This window comes from Carettochelys insculpta, chromosome 3 (genome assembly GCF_033958435.1).
Source record: "Carettochelys insculpta isolate YL-2023 chromosome 3, ASM3395843v1, whole genome shotgun sequence".
In the NCBI taxonomy this organism is placed as follows: Eukaryota; Metazoa; Chordata; order Testudines; family Carettochelyidae; genus Carettochelys; species Carettochelys insculpta.
In genome coordinates, this window is record NC_134139.1 from 70,155,164 (window position 1) to 70,176,077 (window position 20,914).

The 20,914-nt window shown below is 46.3% G+C and overlaps 1 protein-coding gene across 1 annotated transcript in view; it reads left to right on the plus strand.

Annotated features, from left to right (window-relative positions):
- The window catches only part of RGS7 (regulator of G protein signaling 7), a 522,791-nt gene that overhangs the window by 425,864 nt on the left and 76,013 nt on the right, over positions 1 to 20,914 (plus strand). The window lies entirely within an intron of this gene.

Below are 20,914 nucleotides of genomic sequence, written 5' to 3' on the forward strand. Positions count from 1 at the left end.
TTCTTTTGGAGAATATGTTAAAGTTTACTCTATAATGTCATTTCACTTTCCACTTTGCATTACTTACGGGTATAAAATATTTTCATAACAAATAGTTACCTGCAGACAATGTGTGCAAGACAAATGATGTCCTTTCTTAACACAGTTTTTAAAAAAATTGCCAAAATATGTTTCAGGAGGCTGCTGGCCACTTCATAGAGCAGTGAAGTGATGGGAAGTAATGTGAACCCTGCTAATGATACAGGCATTACACTCTTCTATAGCTTGTATCAAGGTAAAATCTCTTGGCCTCCATTTTGAAGATGATTAAGAAGGTCTTAATTTTCAGAAAGTGCAGACCATTCCACCTTTGAAAATCAGGGTCCTTTAAAATATCTCAAGTTAGAAACCTAGAATCACTAGTCACTTTTAAACATGTAAGTCTTTGACTTTCTTTTAACTGCATCAATTTTAAAGTTTTAAACAGTGGGGTCTAACCATACTGGAAAGATTCTCCCATGCAAAGTTCATAGCAGAAGTCAGCAGGTCTTGGTACATGAGTAAAAGTTGTGGATTCTTTTGAGTATTTTAGCTTGTTGGTGAAGTTTGAATTGTTCCACCCTCTCTTTCTATGAGATAAATTTTCTGTGTTAGAACTTGATTAAGCAGCTGTTAAAACTATGTTCTCACAGTTTGGAAAGCTGACTCTGCTTTCTATAGTTGGTTTAATGAGAGTGACTACTCTAATGGGTAAATATACCATCTACTTATAACTAGCAGTCCTGTAGCACCTTAGATCCGCATTGTCCAATACACTTCCCATTCGCCACCTCTGGCGAACGGGACAGCACAATGTGGTGAAATGCAAATCAGATGCTTGGTAGAGCCACACACATGGAGCGCCCCTCCACCTGCTCTGCGCACACGCCCCACCACAAGCACGTGGCAACAACAGAGGAGGTAGTCCCTGCAGCCCTTTCCCTGGTGCAGCTCCTAAGGCTTTGGCTAGGAGCAGTGCCCCATGACACTGCCCAACTTGCCTCCTACCGGGCAGTTCCTTCTCAGTGTAACTCCTGTGGTTCTAGCCAAGAGCTACGTACTGCACACCTCTTGAAGCTGACACTGCCCCAGCACGGCTCCTTCTAGGTGTAGCCATCAGGGCTCTATGGCTTGGGGCTGTGTGGCACCAGTGGCACGGCTCCGGTGAGTCACTGGAAATGGTGGGATAGGGCTTCTGGCTGTGGGGGCAGGGGTGTAGGGTGTCTGGCTGTGGGGGTTGGGGAGTGTGGACTTCCTTTTGGACACCACTGCCTTAGAGATTAACAAATTTATTAGGTCATATGCTTTCATGGGTAAGATCCACTTCCTCAGATGATTGAAGTAGGAAATAAAAAAATAGAATCCAGGGTGAGGGAGGAGCATATTCCTTAGGTTTGTGAAAGAGGTAATGTATTGGTTCCTGAAATGGGCTAAAGGTGGGCTAAGGTGTTCCTATTTTATTGTTCAAATGAAGTAACAAGCTGGTATATTTTGGACAACATGAAATTAGAAGAATTAGTGGTATAGACTAAGGAAGTTCATAAAGGAAAACATTTCACTAGTTCAGACCAAGAAGTAAAATAAAAATAATTCTTCGCCAGGGTGTTGTAAGCCTAAACTAATATGCACTAAATGCACTGAGATCCTCAAATGAAAGATGCTACTGAAGTGTGAAACATAATTGTTATTTTTAGCTCCAATTATATTAGACCACTGTTGCTCAAACATTGACGATTCAGATACCACTAGAGGGGTTTTAGGTACTTGGCAAGCAATAAAAGGAAAAAAAAATGGAGAATGAAATCTAATAAGTGGATACTGAATAATGATAGCACTGCTGATGTTGTAGGATTGAAAAAAGGAAACATTACTGACAGACGACAAGAGAAGTTCAACAGACATAGAATGGACAGGAGACTGCAGGCTTGGGTTCTGAGAAGTCGAAGGCTTCTCATTTCTCACTGGATTTTCAGGACTCCGCTGATTCTGGTAAAAAAAGGGAAAAAATAAACGATGGGTGTGAGCTGATATGAAAGTTCATATCTCAAACTTGGTTTTGTGAGGTGTTGGCTTCTTTAGGTTTGTGTGTGTGGCCGGGGGAGAGAAATCTAGCAAGCAGAAGTCATGAGGTTAAGAAATTATAAAAAATAGCCAAGCAAATACATAGCAATCAATTAGAAATGTTATTGAGTTAAATATTACAACATTCCAGGAAAGTATTACAGATGTAAAACTAAATTGGCAAACAGTTCCGTGCTGGCAAAGATATATTATATCTACAAAACTTGAGAAAGTTTGGAATTTACTTGACAGAGCAGCTGACAGGACAAGGTATCAATAGATAGCTTCAGTACAGAGCTTGACTTTCTCATTCAGATAAACAATAACTTAGAGCTTTCTTTCATGTGCTGTTTGCCTTTGTTTTAATTCAAATGTGCCTGTAGCAAGCAGACCTTTTGTTATTTTTATCTGTCAAGAAAGAGGAAAATCTGTGGACCAGAAATCTTAAGATAACATTAACTGAACTTCTCGTGCAACTTTTATGTCTCTAAGAACAATTTGACCTTACATAAAAGATATCCATCAATTTCTATGTGTACTTGCAGTGAAATTCTACTTTTGCATTTTCAGAATCCCAAGTATGCATTTAACCTGAATGATGAGTTAAAAAAAAAAAAACTTGATTTTTGGGGAGCTCCTGGAGCCAACTTCTGTTGGTAAAAGAGAGAAACTTTTTGAGTTTCACAGGTCTTCTGTTGAATGAACACACCAGCACAAAATGAGAAAAGACAAAACACCGTATCACCCAGGGGCAGACACTTTCCACAGAATGATCACTCCATCACGTTCAGCCCTTATCCTTAAAAGAAGCTTGCACAACATGAGCCTAAGTGCTTAAATTCACAAATTTTCTAGTCCTAAAAATAATGCCGTGGTCTTGACAAGGGCTGTGCTTGTATGGTTTGTTACAGCAAACTGTAACCCACTAATTCCCATTTGGTGTCATTATGACTGCAAAGGAGTTTTGCCTGGAATACTTTATATATATTTATATGTAATTCTAGGTTGCACACTAGGAAGAAACTATTTCACTGTGAGCATGGTAAAGCACTGGCATGGGTTACCTCGGAAGGAGGTGGCATCTCCATCTCTGGAGGTTTCTAAGTTCCAGCTTGAGAAAGCCCTTAGCTTGTGATGATTTATTTGTGATTGGTTCTGATTTAAGCAGTGTGTGTGTGGGAAAGGGGGAGGGGCACCCTGTGTGAATAAAACGACCTCCTGAGGTCTCAACCAACACTCTGATTCCATGGTTCTAAACCCCATTGTATTACTGTGCAGAGCTACACTAGCACCAAAAGCCACTTTTGACACACAAGTGATTCAGTTAAAGTGTCAGTTCAAAGCTTCCTGGAATCAGTGTCTCATGTTTTATCTTAAAGCCTGCTGAAATTTGATGAAGACAGACCACCACTTGGAAGGCCATCCATAAATGCAGGCCACCTACTGTGCTTCCACCTATTTTAGTGAACTTATCCTTAGAACCAGCAATAGACACAATAGACATGCCTTAGCTGACGTTACCCAGTGAGCAGAGCATGAGAGGAGAAGCAGTTTTCCAAAGTCCCTGGCCCCAAGAGTGATTCCAAACTGCAAGGCTCTTTACCGGAGAACTAGATTTTTTTTTTTTCTGTTTCAGAATGGGTCTAAGAAAAAAAGACTGATAGCTGAGAATTCTTCTATGCAACCTGTCCTGGTAGTTTCACAGAATCATAGAATCATAGAATTTTAGGGATGGAAGGGACCTTAGGAGGTCATCTAGTCCAGTCCCTTGCCTGAAGCAGGATGAAACCCAACTAAAACATCCCAGTCTGGACTTTGTCAAGTGGGAATTTAAAAACCTTTAGGGATGGAAATTCCACCAAGTATTTAGGTAAAGTATTCCAGTGCTTCACCACCCTCCTGATGAAATAGTTTTTCCTAATAACCAACCTACACCTCTCCCTCTGTAACTTCAGACCATTGCTCCTTTTTCTGCCTTGCATGACTACTGAGAACAAGTATCAGAGAGGTAGCTGTGTTAGTCTGTATCTTCGAGAACAGCAAGAAGTCCTGTGGCACCTTATAGACTAACAGATATTTTGGAGCATAAGTATTCATGGGCAAAGACCCACTTCATCAGATGCATGAAATGGGGAGAGGGGTTCAGAGTGGTATTCAGAGAATTCAGAAGAATAAATGGACATAAATCAGACATCAGGAATGTAATGTACAGAAACCTGTGGGAGAGCACTTCAGTCTCCCTGAACACTCAGTAACAGATTTAAAAGTAGAAGTCCTAAAACAAAGAAATTTCAAAAATCAAATGGAGAGAGAAATCTCTGAGCTGCAATTTATTTGCAAATTTGACTCCATCAGCCAAGGAATAACCAGAGACTGGGAGTGGCTGGTCCCTTACAAAAACAGTTTCTGTGCCCTGGGTGTTAATATCTGCACATTAGACACTGACAAAGGGCCATATCCCCCTGTCTGATGTGACTTGTTTTTCCCTCTTTTGATACATACTACTGATAATGGGCCATTTCCACCTTGACTGAATAGACCTGGTCAGCTCTGGCCCTCCCTTTCACTGGGACCCCACTCTTTAAATTCGCCTCTGACACCCCCACCCCGACTTATGCATCTGATGAAGTGGGTCTTTGCCCATGAAAGCGTATGCTCCAAAATATCTGTTAGTCTGTAAGGTGCCACAGGACTTCTTGTTGTACTGAGAACAACTTCTCTCCATCCTCTTTAGATCCCTCCTTCAGGAAGCTGAAGTGTGCTATCAAATCAACCCTCAGTCTTCCCTTCTGAAAACTAAATAAGCCCAAGTCCCTCAACCTCTCCTCAATGGTCATGTGCTCCAACCCCCTAACCATTTTTGTTGCCCTCTGTTGGATCCACTCCAGTACCTCCACATCCTTTCTATACTGGAGGACCCAGAACTGGATACCTCACCAGAGTCAAATAGAGGGAAATAATAACTTCTATAGATTTGCTTGAAATGCTCCTCCTAATGCACTCCAATATGCCATGAGCCTTCTTGCCTACAAGGGCACAATGTTGACTCCTATCCAGCCCCTTATTTACTGTAATCCCCTGGTCCTTTTCTGCTGCATGGGTACTGAGCAAGTCGGCATCCAGCCTGTAATAAAGTTTGTATTTTTTATCAGATTTGTTTTGGCCCAATCCTCCAACTTATCTAGGTCACTCTGGACCCTATCTCTACCCTCCAAAGTATCTACCTCTCCCCATAGCCTACTGTCATCTACAAATTTGCTGAGGGTGCAATCCATCCCCTCATTCAGGTCATTAATAAAGATGTTGAACAATACCAGCCCCAGAACCTATTCTTGGGGCACCCCACTTAATCTGACTGCTGACCAGACATTGAGCCATTGATCACTACCCATTGGGCCTGACCATCTAGCCAGTTTTCTATCTATTTTACAGTCAATGTATCCATTCCACACTTCCTTAATTCATGGGCAAGAATGTTGTGGGAGACTGTATCAAAAGCTTTGGTAAACTCAAGTTATATCACATCCATTTATTTCCTCATATCCACAGAGACAGTTGCCTCATCATAGAAATTAATCAGATTGGTGAGGCACGACTTGCACTTGGTGAATCCATGTTGATTACTCTTGATCACTTTCCCCTCTTCCAAGTGCTTCAAAATGAATTCCTTGAGGATCCCCTCCATGATTTTTCCAGGGACTGAGGTGAGGCTGACCAGTCTATAGATCCCTAGATTTTCCTTCTATCCTTTTTTAAAGATGGGCACTACATTTGCCTTTTTCCAAACAGCCAGGACCTCTCCCAATCTCCATGAGTTTTCAAAGATAACAGCCAAAGGACCTGCAATGACATCTGCCAATTCCCTCAGTACCCTTGGATGCATTAAATCCAGACCCATGGATTTATGTGCATCTAGATTTTCTAAATAGCTCTTATCCTGCTCTTTCCCCACCAAGGGCTGCCCACCTCCTTCCCATGCTACATTGCCTAGTACCATAGTCTGGGAGCTGAATTTGTCTGTGAAGACTGAGGCAAGAAAACATTGAGTACTTCAGCTTTTCTTACATCATCTATCACTAGGTTACCTCTGTCATCCAGTAATGGCCCCACATCTTCCCTGATAACCCTCTTACTGTTAACATGCCTGTGGAAACACTTCTTGTTACCCTTCACATCTCTTGCCAGCTGCAGTTCCAGTTGTGCTTTCCCTTTCCTTATTGGTGCCTGGCATTCTCCAGCCATATATTTATACACCTCCTTAGTCATCTGTCAAAGTTTCCACTTCTTATATGCATCCTTTGGAGTTTAAACTCGCCAAGGATTTCCCTGTTAAGCCAAGCTGGTTGCCTACCATATTTCCTTTTCTTACTGCGCATCGGGATGCTTTGTTCCCGTGCCTTCAGTAAGACTTCTTCTTCTTCTCCTGAACTCCTTTCCCCTTTATATTAGCTTCCTAGGGGATCCTGCCCATCAGTTGTCTCCATGAGTATGAAATCAAGGGTCTGTATTTTATTGCTTACCTTTCTTCCTTTTGTCACAATCCTGAAATCTACCATCTCATGATCACTTTGCCAATGTTTTCATAAATGTACATTGGAAAAATTCTCCATAATACCCTCATCAGATGTGACCCAAATAATTTTTTATAATGTCGGTTATTATATTACTATAAATACATTGTTAATCAGGGTTTAAATCCTGACCTCTATCAATATAAACTATGTAATTTCTTATACAAAAATTAAAGATTTATAAATATAATTCACAATATTCAGAATTGCTTTAAAATCACTGCTTTGAAGGAAATAAACAGATTTGACTGTTTCATTACTAAACAGGAAAATTTCATCTGCCAGTCTATGCCAGCTAACCTGAGATGAGAGAATGTCTTTATTAGGGAGTTGCATGTGATCATGGGGAACTCCAAAACCACGGAAGCCTAAAATATCTGAACATCAGCAGGGTTATTTAAAGGGTGTAATTACACTGTGGATGCTTGAGACTAAATGATGACAGTCATTGTGCTTTGTTTGTTCACATAAAAATTGGAATTTTGTTTTTTATGCTTAAGTGGCAAATGAAACCTGAGTTTTGTGAACATCCTAGGGACCAGAAATAACTATTTGCTTTGTAGAAGCATTAATGAATTAAAGATGGACAAATTGCATTAGAAAAGTGTGTGATACATAAACTGGCACTTATTAGATATTAATCTGTTGGCAGTGATCCTCAGTACAGATTTCCTGTAATCTTTTGTCCAGCCCATGCAAAGATTGCTAATTTATCCATCCTAAATGTACACATAGGACTCCCATTGTCCTGAGGGCAGAATTTGCTCTTATATATAATAGCAACTTCACTTGTATTCTGTGAGAAATAGGTGAAGGTAACATCTATAAACTCCCACAATCTGTATTTTTTACCAAACTAATCTCTGTCAAGCCTTACACCAAGTATGGCTATGGTTACACTAGCAAGTTTTGCCAATGAAACTGAGGGAATGTCCACACACAAAATGCATTTTGTCGACAGGTTGTTGACAAAACTCAGCACTCAGTGTTCTGCCTCTCAGCCAGGAGGTGTAACACTGCTGTCAACAGATTCTGTTGAGAAAAAAGCTGTGTGGATGCCGGGGGAGGGAGGGCGGGGTGTGCATCTGTCAACAGACAGGGCATCCGGAATGCTGGGTAGCCCTGTCTACTGTGCTTCTGGGTGCCTGTTTTGTTGAGATAGCAGCTGGCCAGTCTCTTCCAGTATAGACTTCCATCAACAGAGCGCTGTACTGTAACCATGGCCAGTGTCTCTGCTAGAATTTTTTGTCTATGTTACATAGAAACTAATTTAGTGAAATTAGTTTTATTTCTATGTGTAGATATACTGACTAAAATCCTGCATCTATCAGGACGCAACAGGTACATCTACGCAGCAGCCTTATTCCGAAATAAACTATTCCAGAATAGTTATTCTAAAATAGCTTGTTTTGAAATAACGCTGCTACGCACAAAAATGTATTTCAAAATAGTGCTCAATGCCTCATGCACCTTCTCATTTTGTTTCAGTACAGGTTGAACCTCTCTTGTCTGGCACCCTCAGGACCTGATCTGTACTGGATGAGAGAATTTGACAGATGATGGAAGGTCAATATTTTTTAACATATTACCAACACTTCCACTGCTTACTGGGCTCTTAGGCTGTTGCCAGACTTGGCCAAAACTTGAAAATGGCTGTGAAAATGGCCATTTTGAAGATTACTAATGGGGCGCTGAATTGAATATTCAGCGCCTCATTAGCATTAGGATGCTTCCGGTTGCGGCATCCTAATGCTAATGAGGCACTGAATATTTAATTCAGTGCCTCAGGAGTAATCTTCTAAATATCCATTTGCATGGCTCTTTCGAAGTTTTGGCCTAGTGTGGCCACAGCCTTGGAGTAGTAACAGAGAGTTAGCCATGTTAGTCTGTATCGTAATGAAACAAAAATAGACATCTGGCATTTTAAAGACTACATGACTTTAAAGAGCTACATGACGGCATTTTTGTTTTGTGGGGGCTCTTAAAAGACATTTAGGAGTAAATTATGGCTAAATAACAGGCCAGAACACTTACAGCCAGAACTGGTGGCTGTAAACAAACTTTAGAGGACCATGTAAAACTTTGTCACACCCATGATGTAGTCATCTGGCTAACTAAAATCCTGACAGATAACAGAGTTTGCTGGATGAGAGAGTTCCAGATAAGAGAGGTTCAACCTGTATCGGATTGACTCACAAGGTTTTAAACTACAACAACAAATATTAACCTATACTTATATTTTTATCTTTGTAACTAGAACTATGTGCATAGATTTTACAGTTTGCAGGTGATTCTGAAAAATTAATACATCCTCACTTTAGTTTGGGGTTAAAATAACAATTTTTGGTAATTATTGGCAAAAACTCCATAATTGTTTTTGTATGTACGTTTGAGGGAGGGATGTTTGTTTGTTTTGGTGCAATCTAAGCAATTTGTTAAAATGGCAACAAAATGTTGGGATTCCTTTCTCCACCACCAGTTTTTGGTATTTTTAACATTTTAAAAAATAATACAAAAGGAAGAAATTTCAAATAAAAAATTGTTTCAAATAAAAAAATCAAAATGTTTTATTTCAAAAATCTTAAAATGTAATATTTTTCATAGTTATTTCTACATTTTGATCAATTTTGGCAAACTCGACATGGAATGTTACAATGTCATTGAATCTTTATTTTTTGCTAAAATAATTGAACAAAAAGTTTAACCATGTCATTGAAAACTACACTTGAACACCTCAGCTCTTTTAAAGATTTTTTGTCTTTGTCTCTGACAGTCATCCTGGCTCTCAATTTCATGCGCATGTAAAATTTTCACAGATTTCACTGGATGTCTTGCATCAAGACAACAATATCACCCCCACGGTGGTAGTGCAGATGGGTTCTTCTGAGACTTCTTTGTGAGTGTCCTATCAAGGTTTCCTCAAGTCCCCCTCACCCTGAGTAACCACGCATAACCTGCAACTAACCCAAGCCCTAGTATGTCAAGTCGTTTTCATACCTGACATGACCCAGCACTTGCAGTTGTGTTTGACTGTGTTCAAGTTGGATTCCAGGTAAGATATGGAGCTGCCAGAGTTGGATCTAGAAAAGCAACATGGCTGGAGCTTTGCAAATGGACCATGTGCTTCTGCAATTAACACACATGCACTGCTCATTCTTCCTGCCCCATGGCCACTCCAGGGAGCCCAGGGCCTCCCATACCTGCACTCTTCTGAGACCACCACCCACTAGAACATACAGACCACAGTCAGAGCAGGCAGGTGGTTGAGCAGCCTATTGCTTCACAGCCACCAGGTAAGCCCCGCTCCTTTTCACCTTCACTGCCACTTCCTGCCTGGCTCCACTGCAGGAATTTGGGCATGGGGTAGACTCAGAGCAGGAGAGGACCTGCAACTTTGGAGTGGGGTGGGGTGAGGCATGCAGTGCTGAATACTTGTTAGCTATTTACAGATCTCCCCTGAAGCCCCACAGACACTACCTCAGAATTTCTGAATTGCTGCAGAAAAGTCGCCATGAAGTGCTTCATGCTGGGCAGTTTGGGTGAGGTGTAGGAAGGATCAGGGCAGGGGATGCCCAGTGCAGAGTCCTGGCTGGCCACACTGCTTCACTTGCAGGTGAGCCATGTTGTGTCTCTCTTCCTGTCATTTGGAAATTGTTGATAAGACTGCAGCGCAGCCTCCGCGGTTGGTGCCCTCACCACCAGCCAGTGGCCCTAACCTCACATACTCCCTTGAGTGCAATTTAAAATCCAACCTGAGACTGACCCAAGTAAGTCAATTTTTTTTCCAGTAATTTTGTAGTCCAATGCTGTTGGGTTCAGGTCAGGATGCAAGTGTCTAGTCTCAAAGGGTCCACTCCAGGTGCCATTGAAATCACTAACAGCAACGAAGGGTCCTGTGGCACCTTATAGACTAACAGAAAAGTTTTGAGCATGAGCTTTCATGAGCACAGAAGAAAGCTCATGCTCAAAACTTTTCTGTTAATCTAGAAGTGCCACAGGACCCTTCGTTGCTGTTACAGATCCAGACTAACACGGCTACCCCTCCGATAATTGAAATCAGTGGGAATTTTGTTACTATCTCCAGTGGGAGCTTGATCAGGCTTTATCTGAGCAACTATCTAAGGTCATGTCCTTAAAGTTTTAGATTGGCAGTGTGGGCTTTCCACTAAACTTATGCGTGTTTCTAGTGTGAAACCTTGTAATTATCTCTCTGTCTTCTTTAAAAAAAGTGCTGAGGCTTTACACAAGCTTTAAACTATAATTTAGCAGTTGAGAGTTGTAAATGGCTGAACCTTGAAAATGGGTCACTGTTACTGAATATATTTAAAAGCTGTTGACAAGAGGAAGTCCAACTGCCTCTCATGCATATATATCAGTGGGGCATGGTCAGTAATTTTACTGTGGAGCTGTCAGGTTTTTCACCCAGTTATTCTGGGTAAGATTATCAAACATATATAGCAGGTTGTTAGCTCAACTTCCCCGGAAGTTACTAGGTATGTGTACACCAGACTCGCAGGATTTTGCCAGCAGGGTGTGTTAATATCAGCTAAACAGCACTGTGTAGATGATTCTCTGAAGTTCTGGAGCAGACTGGAAGTTGGCCTCTTGAGCCACTTCTCACCACTAGGACTCCAAGCCCAAACTCCAGCCCAAGCTGTAACTTCAAAGAACCATGAACACAACTATTCTTAGAATAGTAACATGAGCAGGCAGGAAGGTTTATTTTAAGAAACTGTGTAGACAGGCCAAAGAGGAGGTTAACCATTAGTTTAAATAACATCTTATCCTATTGCCCAGTTAGATTTAAAGTGGGGCTTATGTCTGGTAGTTTGCAAAAACAGTCACTCTGACAGCCTCAGAAAGCACAATCATGTGAACAATAAATATAAAAGGAAGTTCATGGGCAGGGAACAAACTCTACTAAGATAAACACCACACTCTTATATAGTAACAGAGAGGAAGCCGTGCTAGTCTATACACTATCAAAACAAAAAGCAGTCAAGTAGCACTTTAAAGGCTAGCAAAATAGTTTATTAGGTGAGCTTTCGTGGGACAGACCCACTTCTTATTTCCATCTGCTCATGGGAATAACGGGACTTCGAAGTAGCCCAGGTCCTTTTGAAAAAGAGCCCTGTCTGGATGAGCTGTACGGCGGCGAGCCACATCAATTTCGAAGTGCCGCGGCCACCCGCATGCTAATGAGGTGCTGAATATGTATTTCAGCGCTTCATTAGTAAACTTCAAAATGGCCATTTGAATGGCCATTTCGAAGTTTTTGGCTAGTGTAGACATAGCCACGAAGTCACATATGGGCTGTGTCTACACAAGCAAGTTCTTCTGAAAGATTTTTTGAAAGAAGGAGGCCCATGGAGCGTTGACACAGAAAAAGCATTCTTTCAAAAGTAAATCAAAAGAATGCGGCGCTCCTTTTGAAATCACTTTTCCTTTGCTGTTTCAGGAACAGTGCCCTCTTTTGAAAGCTTCTTTCAAAAGAAAAGGTGGGTAGACATTTTCAAAAGAAGAGTCTTCATTTTCAATCCCTGGTCCATTCTTTAGAAAGAGCAGACCACTCTTTTGATCTGCTTTTTTATGTGCGAATAGCCTTTCGAAAGAAGCGCTTTTGGAAGAGATCTTCCAGAGAAGCGTCTTTCGAAAGATCTCTGTAGTGTAGACATAGCCACGGAGTATGTAACTTACATTTTGGCACATGTGCTGTTTGCCAAAAAGGTTTAGTTCTCAGTGCAATTAGAAGTATTCTGATAAAGTCATGTAACCATTGTGTACAGTGTGGTAGTTTCCCAGGTAAGTGCATCTCTAACCTCTTTAGCCGTGTCTACACATGCACGCTACTTCGAAGTAGCGGCACTAACTTCGAAATAGCGCCCGTCACGGCTACACGTCGGGCGCTATTTCGAAGTTAACTTCGACGTTAGGCGGTGAGATGTCGAAGCCGCTATCCTCATCAGGAGATAGGAATAGCGCCCTACTTTGACGTTCAACGTAGAAGTAGGGACGGTGTAGTCGTTGCGCGTCCTGCAACATCGAAATTGCGGGGTCCTCCATGGCGGCCATCAGCTGAGGGGTTGAGAGACGCTCTCTCCAGTCCCTCAGCTCAATGGTGGCCGCGTAGAGCGGCCCCTTAAAGCTCCCCTCCCCCTCCCTTCCTGTGCAGGAAGCTGGGGGAACGTGCAGGCGGCAGCCTAGACATGCGGCCAGCCTGCACGTCCCTCAGCCACCCAGAACAAGGCCATCACCTGCCATGGCTGCCCAGCAGCCCCCCCAGCAGCCCCCCCAGCACCCCCAGGGGAGCCATCCCCCCCAGGGGAGCCAAAGCAGCCAGGCCAGCCAGCCCGGCAGCCAGGCTGGGAAGCGGCAGCGGGGCCCCTCCTGGACGGAGGCCGAGCTGCGGGACCTGCTGGGGCTCTGGAGCAAGGAGGAGGTGCTCCAGGTAATGGGGAGCAAGAGGCGGAACGCGGATGCGTTCGCTCGGCTGTCCGCGGGCCTGGCCGCCTGGGGTCACCCTGCCCGCACTCTTGACCACGTCAGGAGTAAGGTGAAGGAGCTGCGGCAGGGTTACGCCTGGGCCCGGGATACGGCCGGCCGATCTGGGGCCGCCCCCGTCACTTGCCCCTTTTACAGGGAGCTCAGGGACATCCTGGGCCCCCGGCACACCTCCTCCCCTCCAGCCACCCTTGATACTTCGGCCGACGAGCCCCAGCAGGCCCTTCAGCCGGAGTCCGCCCCGGAGGTAAGCCCTGCACCCCGGGGGCCCCCCCCCAGAGCCCACCCCCGGGCCATCGCGGCAGGAGGAGGAGGAGGAGGAGGAGGGGGGCTCCTCCTCCGCAGAATCCGGGCTGCAGATCCTCCTCCTGCCATCCCGGAGCAGCAGCCGGGCCTCCGCCCCCCAGGGATCTCCGGACCGTGGGAGTGGACCGACAGGTATGTACCCCCCTCTGGTGTACACCCCTGGGCTTGAGGGGCGGGGGTAATAGATATGTGTCCAGGGCCCCCCACATGCTCACATGGCCATGGCCCCAAGGACAGGAGGGCCATGTCCCTCACAGCAGTGCATCAGCCCCTGCCCCCCCCACCCCGCACGACAGTGCCATGCCCCATCCCCGGGGCAGGGGGGAGCGGAACCTCGAGGGGCCCCCGGGAGTAGGGGGTGGGACACCGCGCAGCAGCAGCAGCAGCAGCAGCATGTGATGGAGTGGGGGGAGTGCAAAAGGGAGACTCAGGCTAGATATGAGCAACAAGAGCCGAATAGCTCCCAGGGGCAAAGGATGATCCTGGGGCTACAGCTGGCAGGTGACACCTCTGCTCTGGGCAAAGAGGAGGGAGGAGCTGAGCTGGCTTTGAATCGGGGGAGGGGCAGGGGCCGCAGGTAGAGGCTAGGGGAAGGGAGAGCTGGAAGGCAGCCAGCCTGAGGAGGGGGAAAGCTGCATCCCAGAGGGGCACCCCTTGGGGTCTTCTCCCCAGGACGGGTTGGAAGGACTGTCTCTTCTGACAGCTGGTGCTGTCACTCCTGGGAGAAACTGGGCATCTGTGGCCTAAGAAACCTCTCCTGTCAGACCCTGCGGAGTGAAGAGAGAGTCGCTCCCACCAGGGGATGGGGTGCAGTGCAGGGGGACCCCTGAACCCCATCCATCACAGCAGCATCTCCCGGGGACGGGGATGGGGAACCTGCAGCACAGGGCTGGGGGGACAAAGGTCACAGCTCGGGGCCCACACTAACGCCTGTCTCCATTCTTCTTCTCCCACTCCTCTCCTGTGTCCCGCACCTGCACCATCGCAAGGACCGGAAGAGAGCGCCGGCGAGGCATCAGTGGTCCCGGAGACCCCTCCGGGGCCACCGCTCTAGGCAAGCCCCTCGGCCGAGGACCGACCGGCCCCACGGCGGGCTAGACGGCGGACGCCGCACCACCACCAGCCGACGGCGACGGACCCCCAGCTGCTGGCCATCCACCGTCGGCAGCTGGAGGTGGCGGAGCAGCGCCTGCGGGTGGAGCAACGCCGCCTCGACCTGCAGGAGCGGGCGCTGGCCTGGCGCCAAGAGGCATGGGGGGCCTACATGGACACTTTCAACTGCCTTGTTGACTACCTGGCCCCCCATGCTGCGCCAGCCGCCTCAGCACCCGCCCTGACTGCTCCACCTGCCGCACCACCTGCTGCTCCGCTCGTCGCCGTCCTGTCCGCCGTTGCCCCGCCATCCACCAGTGAGGGCCGGACCGCCGAGGGACCCCTGGAGCCACCTGAGACTCTTCGGGCATATCTTCCGGTCCGCCCCGCCCCCAGCCAGCCCCGGACAGGGCTGCGGCCGCGGCGGGGCTCCCGACCGCCCACCCCCAGTGTCGGACTTTAGGGGCGTGGGGCCCGGGACGTGGGCCCCCCCCCCCCCTTTATAGTTGATTTTTAAAAAAGGACTCTGATGGACAGTTGTAGTTCTCTTTTTTTGTGTCCCCCTTTGCCCCGTCCCCCCCCATGTAAATAGTTCTCCCCTTTAGCATCCCTGGTTTTCTTTTTAGTGAACAAACTTTTTTATTACTATTGTTTTCTTTGTACACATTACTTTTGTTACACACATCTTGTATATAGTTTGCTCTTGTTTTAATTCTAGTTCCAAAAAAACAAAGTTCTCAAAGAAAAACCAGTTTAAGTTCAGCCACAAGTGTGTGCTGTCATTTGTCCAGGAAAAGTGGGCGGGGGGTGCAGTTGGGTGCTCCATGGTGTGGGCGTTGGGGCAGGGAGTGTTGTGGAGGAAGGGGTGGGCAGTGGGGGGCCTGGCAGAGTTCACCCCATGGCCTCATCATCGAAGTGGGCCCGCAGGGCCTCCCAGACCCGGGTCCATTGGGGTCCACCTGCCGACTGGGGGCAGCGGGTGGCTGCACGTCGGCCCTGCCGGCCTCCACAGCCCAGCCCTGGAAAAAGGCCTCCCCCTTCCTCTCCACCACATTGTGCAGGACGCAGCAGACACCCACAATCAGGGGGATGTTGTTGGGGCCCGCATACAGGTGGGTCAGGAGACATCTCCAGCATCCCTTCAGGTGGCCAAATGAGCACTCCACCACCTGGTGTGCGTGGTTCAGGCGCTGGTTGAAGCGCTCCTGGCTAGCGGAGAGATGGCCCATGTACGGGTGCATGAGCCACGGCCGGAGGGGGTATGCCGCATCTGCGATGATGCAGAGGGGCATGGTGGTGTCCCCCACAGGGATCTCCCGCTGGAGGATGTAGGTCCCCGCCTCCAGCCGGCGGCACAGGCCCGAGTTCCGGAAAACCCGGGCGTTGTGGGTGCTGCCAGGCCAGCCCACACAAATGTCCTGGAAACGGCCCCGGCTGTCTACCAAGGCCTGGAGGACCACAGAATGGTAGCCCTTGCAATTGATGTAGCGTCCTCCACTGTGATGCGGGGCGCGGATGGGGATGTGAGTCCCATCCAGAGCCCCGAAGCAATTGGGGAAGCCCAGGGTGGCAAAGGCGGCGATGGTGGCATCTGAGTCCCCCAGCCTCATGAGCCTGTGCAGGAGCATGGCGTTGATGGCACGCACAACCTGCAGGGAAAGCACATGGGAGAGTACCAATGATGGGTGAGCAGGGTGTGCGTGGCCCTGCCCTGCCCTGCCCTGCCCTCCCCTCCCCTGCCCTCCTCTGCCCTGCCCTCCCACCGTGGGTCCTCTTACCTCCATGAGGACAGCCCTGACGGTGGCCTTGCCGACACCAAACTGCTGTCCCACGGATCGGTAGCTGTCTGGAGTGGCCAGCTTCCAGACAGCGATGCCAACCCGTTTCTCCACTGGGAGGGCACGCCGCATGGCAGTGTCCTGGTGCCTGAGTGCTGGGGTGAGCCACTGGCACAGCTCCATAAATGTCTGCCGGCTCATCCTGAAGTTCCTGAGCCAGCGGTCGTCGTCCCACTCTCAAGCACCAGCCGCTCCCACCAGTCAGTGCTGGTGGGGTAGCTCCACAGCCGCCGGCGTGTGAGGCAGGGGGTGGGGCGGGGTGCTGCAGGGTTGGGGGTTGAGCCCTGCTGCCCTGGGGGCAGCTCCTCCTCCGGTGTAGCAAGGAGGTGCTCAGCTGCCTCCCGCATGGCATGGATCAGGGCGAGCCCTGCTCCTGCCAGGAGGGCTGGGTGGACCTCTGGCTGCTGCTGCTGCTGCTGGGGGTCCATGCCTGCGTCGCCTGGGGTCTGTGTGCCTGTGGCTCCTCAGACCATGTGCTGTGCAGGCTGAGTGTGTCTGGGAGGGGCCCTTTAAGGGAGCGGCTAGCTCTTGCCCCGGAAGCGCTAGTCCGCCCTGTGACCCTGTCTGCAGCTGTGCCTGGCATCCCTATTTCGATGTGTGCTACTTTGGCGTGTAGACATTCCCTCGCAGTGCCTATTTCGATGTGGTGCTGCGCAACGTCGAAGTTGAACGTCGACGTTGCCAGCCCTGGAGGACGTTTAGACGTTATTCATCGAAATAGCCTATTTTGATGTTGCTACATCGAAATAAGCTATTTCGATGTAGGCTTCACGTGTAGACGTAGCCTTTGTGAGCTTCTTGAGGACACACTACCTAATTAAACTTGTCAACGCCCTGCCCTCCCACTCAAAATATGGAAAAATAGGGAGCCTTTTTTGTTAGAAACTTTTCCACGGTTCATAATTCCGGCTCTATCTATGCATGTGCAGCCAAACATGAATTCTAAACAGTGGGCAGTCAGGCCTGCCTGTCCGTAGGCACAGTCTGGTCTCTGTATTTGGGAGGCAGCTCCAGTCAGGCTAATGGGGTACTCATGGGTGGAGCAATATCCCCACCTACCTGCGATGTGCATTTTGGGGGAGGTCAGTGCCCCCCACAATGGTGCCCAGGTCCTTCTCACCCTATTGTTGAACCAGCTTTTTACGAATGATTGCTTGGAAGAAGGCAGAAAAACAGTTGACTCATTCACTCCCTCTCTAGGCACTACAAGACAGGCTATATCAACTGTAGGAACTGCAAAGTACCCTTGTCACAGGTGGGGGAAGTACTGTGCAATCAGCAGTTGAGGAAGCATTCCTAACTCCAACTCCTATCCTCTTAAGGTTAAAAAATTGCACTTGTATGTAGCTCAGTTTTCTGTTCTATGAAAGGGGGATGATATTTGCCTTCTTTTGTAAAGTGCCTTGTGGGCTGTGGATAAAATACACTATTGAAGAGTTAAAGTATTATTATTGTCTGGGAAACTGCAAACAATTCAGCTCCTATTCATGAGCTGCGGCTGTCACAGAAAGCTCTTAATACTGTTCCAGTGTAGCAGCACTCATGTTAAAAATGTGAGTACTGCAAACACAGTGATTGTAGAGCCAAGGGTGGGGGGCGTGCATGAAATTGAACCAAAGAGTTGAAATGTCCTTGAGCAACATTTCCTTCTGCCTTGGCATCAGCAAATCTGTCATACTTCCTAGACAGCTGAATCCTCCTGGGCACACTTTAGACTCTGCCTTAAGTACATTGACATGTAGCAAGAGTTTTAATGAGCATGAAAAGGCCAGATGGTATAACATTAGACTCCAAAAATAAGAGAGGCATTTTAATACCCTGGAGGAAAGGCTTGAGGGATAAACGTAACAGTTTTGAAGTCCCGGCTGAGAAATGTGCATAATAAAAAAAAGTTATTAGATGTAAATTTCAAGGAGACAGGCGTGGGACTCGTTGCCACAAGATATTACTGAGACAAATAACATAGAATAACAGCAGATGTTGTAATTAACGGAGTCTAATCCTGTTCTGAAATTTACCAAGTGACATAAAATGGCAAAGGCTGGTAATCATCATGCTTCAGGACTAGATGCCGATCTCCAGGTGGTATACCTCGCTAATGAAGCTCATTTCACTGGACCTCACTTCTTTAAGTGCCCAAATTACCTATATGTGCTGTGAAAATGTGGTGTCACGCTGCTTTTATTGTTTAAATTTATTTACCTCGGAAAAAAGAATCCTTAGCCTGTGGCTCCAAAAAGTTATTTGCACAGGGGGAAAGAACCCTATAACATTTTAAGTTGCTTGCATGATATGATGTTCCTCTTTCTTGATCTTTATTACTATTTAAGAGTTATGCTAGGGGTCTGAATTTACAACTCTTGTTCACATTAGGTAGCATTTGCATAAGCAGTCCCATTGATCTGGGGATAAACATACATCTAAAAGCTTGAGGAGTGTTAGCCTTTGTCATGGTACTCCAGATACTAACTGTTGAAACAAGATTAGACTAACATTTGTGTGGGTAAGTGCTACAGTATTTATCTTGGGGTCCACATGAAATTACCCTAGTCTAGCAGAATTAGGCAGATTATGGCATGGCCAGCCCTTCAGATGACACATCTTGGATTAGACACTGCCAAAGAAAGGCTTCCAGACAATTGAAATATTGGGCTTTTCTGCTCTAGCCAATATGAGCTGAAGATGCTTCAGAAATGGATAATAGGTTGATGACAAGGAAAAAAGTAAAAAAAAAATATTGAAAATAGGTCAGGCAACTATCCTCAAAGAACATTAGTTTTGCTGTAGGCCAAGCAGAAGAGGAGAATGGGTGTTTTCTGTATATATTTAAAGATATATTAGAGCTATCTTATAAGCTTAAACATAACTCGTGGATTTCTTTGAACCCTCTGCGCTCGTCCTTAATGAATACATGTAAAAACAAAACAAAACAAAACAAAACAAAACAGAACAGAAGAGTCCCTGTCCGTGTTCAGTCAGTTAAGACAGTGATTTTGAAAGGGACAAGAAATATAAATGATGGAATATAATGAGTGCCCAATTCTGCCCTCAATTGTGAATATGCAGCTAATTCAGCTTTCATTCTCTTTCCTAGATTTCAGAACAAAGCCTAGGGCAGTAATGTAGTAAGCAAAGCCAACAGCCACCAGGGGCCCTGGGACAAGGTGGGAGGGGGGCAGAAAGGGCGGCCTTAGGGCAGTTAGCACTTAACGATGCTGCCCTCCTTCCCTTAGAGCCACACGGAACAGTGCTGCCTCAGCCGTTCAAAGGGGCCCAGAACTCCGGCTGCTGCCACTGCCATGCCAGGCCCTGGGACAACTGCCCCCTTTGCTCCTTCTCATCGATGGCCCTGAACTTAACTGTATGGTGCTTTAAAAATTCATTGAAACTGAGTCTGTTAAGCTCTCTCCCTCTGCCTGATAAATTATATGTGACTACTAATGATAGATATATCTTTGTATTATCTGAGAAGGCAACTCTTCTCTCCCATCAGAAGGAATATCAAAGATGGCATGTACTCTTCTGAAGAAAGTGGAAGGAAAACAAAGGGAGAACAGGCCAGATAACATGCTTGTCAAGTTTAAATTCTTCTTTGCATTAAGTAGCATCTGGAGCCCCAACTGCATTCATTGCAAGTGCCTCTGAACTTTATGTTCTCTGCTGCTTTTCCCCCGTGTAATCCCAGTGAAATAGCAGAATGCCTTGTGGCAGGGGAGCAAGTCAAAGTGAAACTATTTTTAAGAAGTATTCTTTCATCTGAAGTGAACTTTGCCTCTGGGACTCTCAAGTATTATTAATTTGACAGCCTTAAAGTACAAGATTAGATTAGGAGCAATTGACTAGGGATTATAGGATTGCGTTATTAGAAGCAAGTCTTTCCTATCTGTGCCAGCAAGGTAAATATATTTTTCTATTTTGGGGTGGGTTTGGGGACACAAGAATCCTTCCCTCAGAAGATATCAGACCCCAGCTCTGTGAGGACTCTGTGTGCCCAGCATAGGGTCCATGGAGGGGCTGATGAATCCTTGACTATGCAAATCAAATCAAAAGGCCAAGCTACCCCACAGAAGCAGACATTTTGCCCCATCACTCCTATTCCTCATTTCTGGAGGAATCTCCTGTACCAAATGCAGTTACTTTGGGTTGGAATGGAGGATTAGATTTATCCCTAAATGAAAAGTGTAGTATTTGCAGTTTAATTCAGGTGGCATTTTGAATGAGTAAAGTATGCTTCAGGAAGAAGCAGCTAATGTAATTACTTTATTACTAATGCTAATGTCTGTTCTCTGTCTCACTGTCATTTGACTGCCAACCTTTTTCTTTTCAGCATTTGTTGCTTGTAATATAACTGGCAAAATTCAGTTCAGTTACACTGGTGTGAATCCAGAACAACACATCTGAAGTCATTAGAATTCCTTTGGATTGACCCCAATGTAAATAAGACTAACTTTGTTCCCACTGTTGTATGTAAATATATGATATATAATTATGCTCCTCCTTTTTTTCATTTTCACTCCCACAGTATTT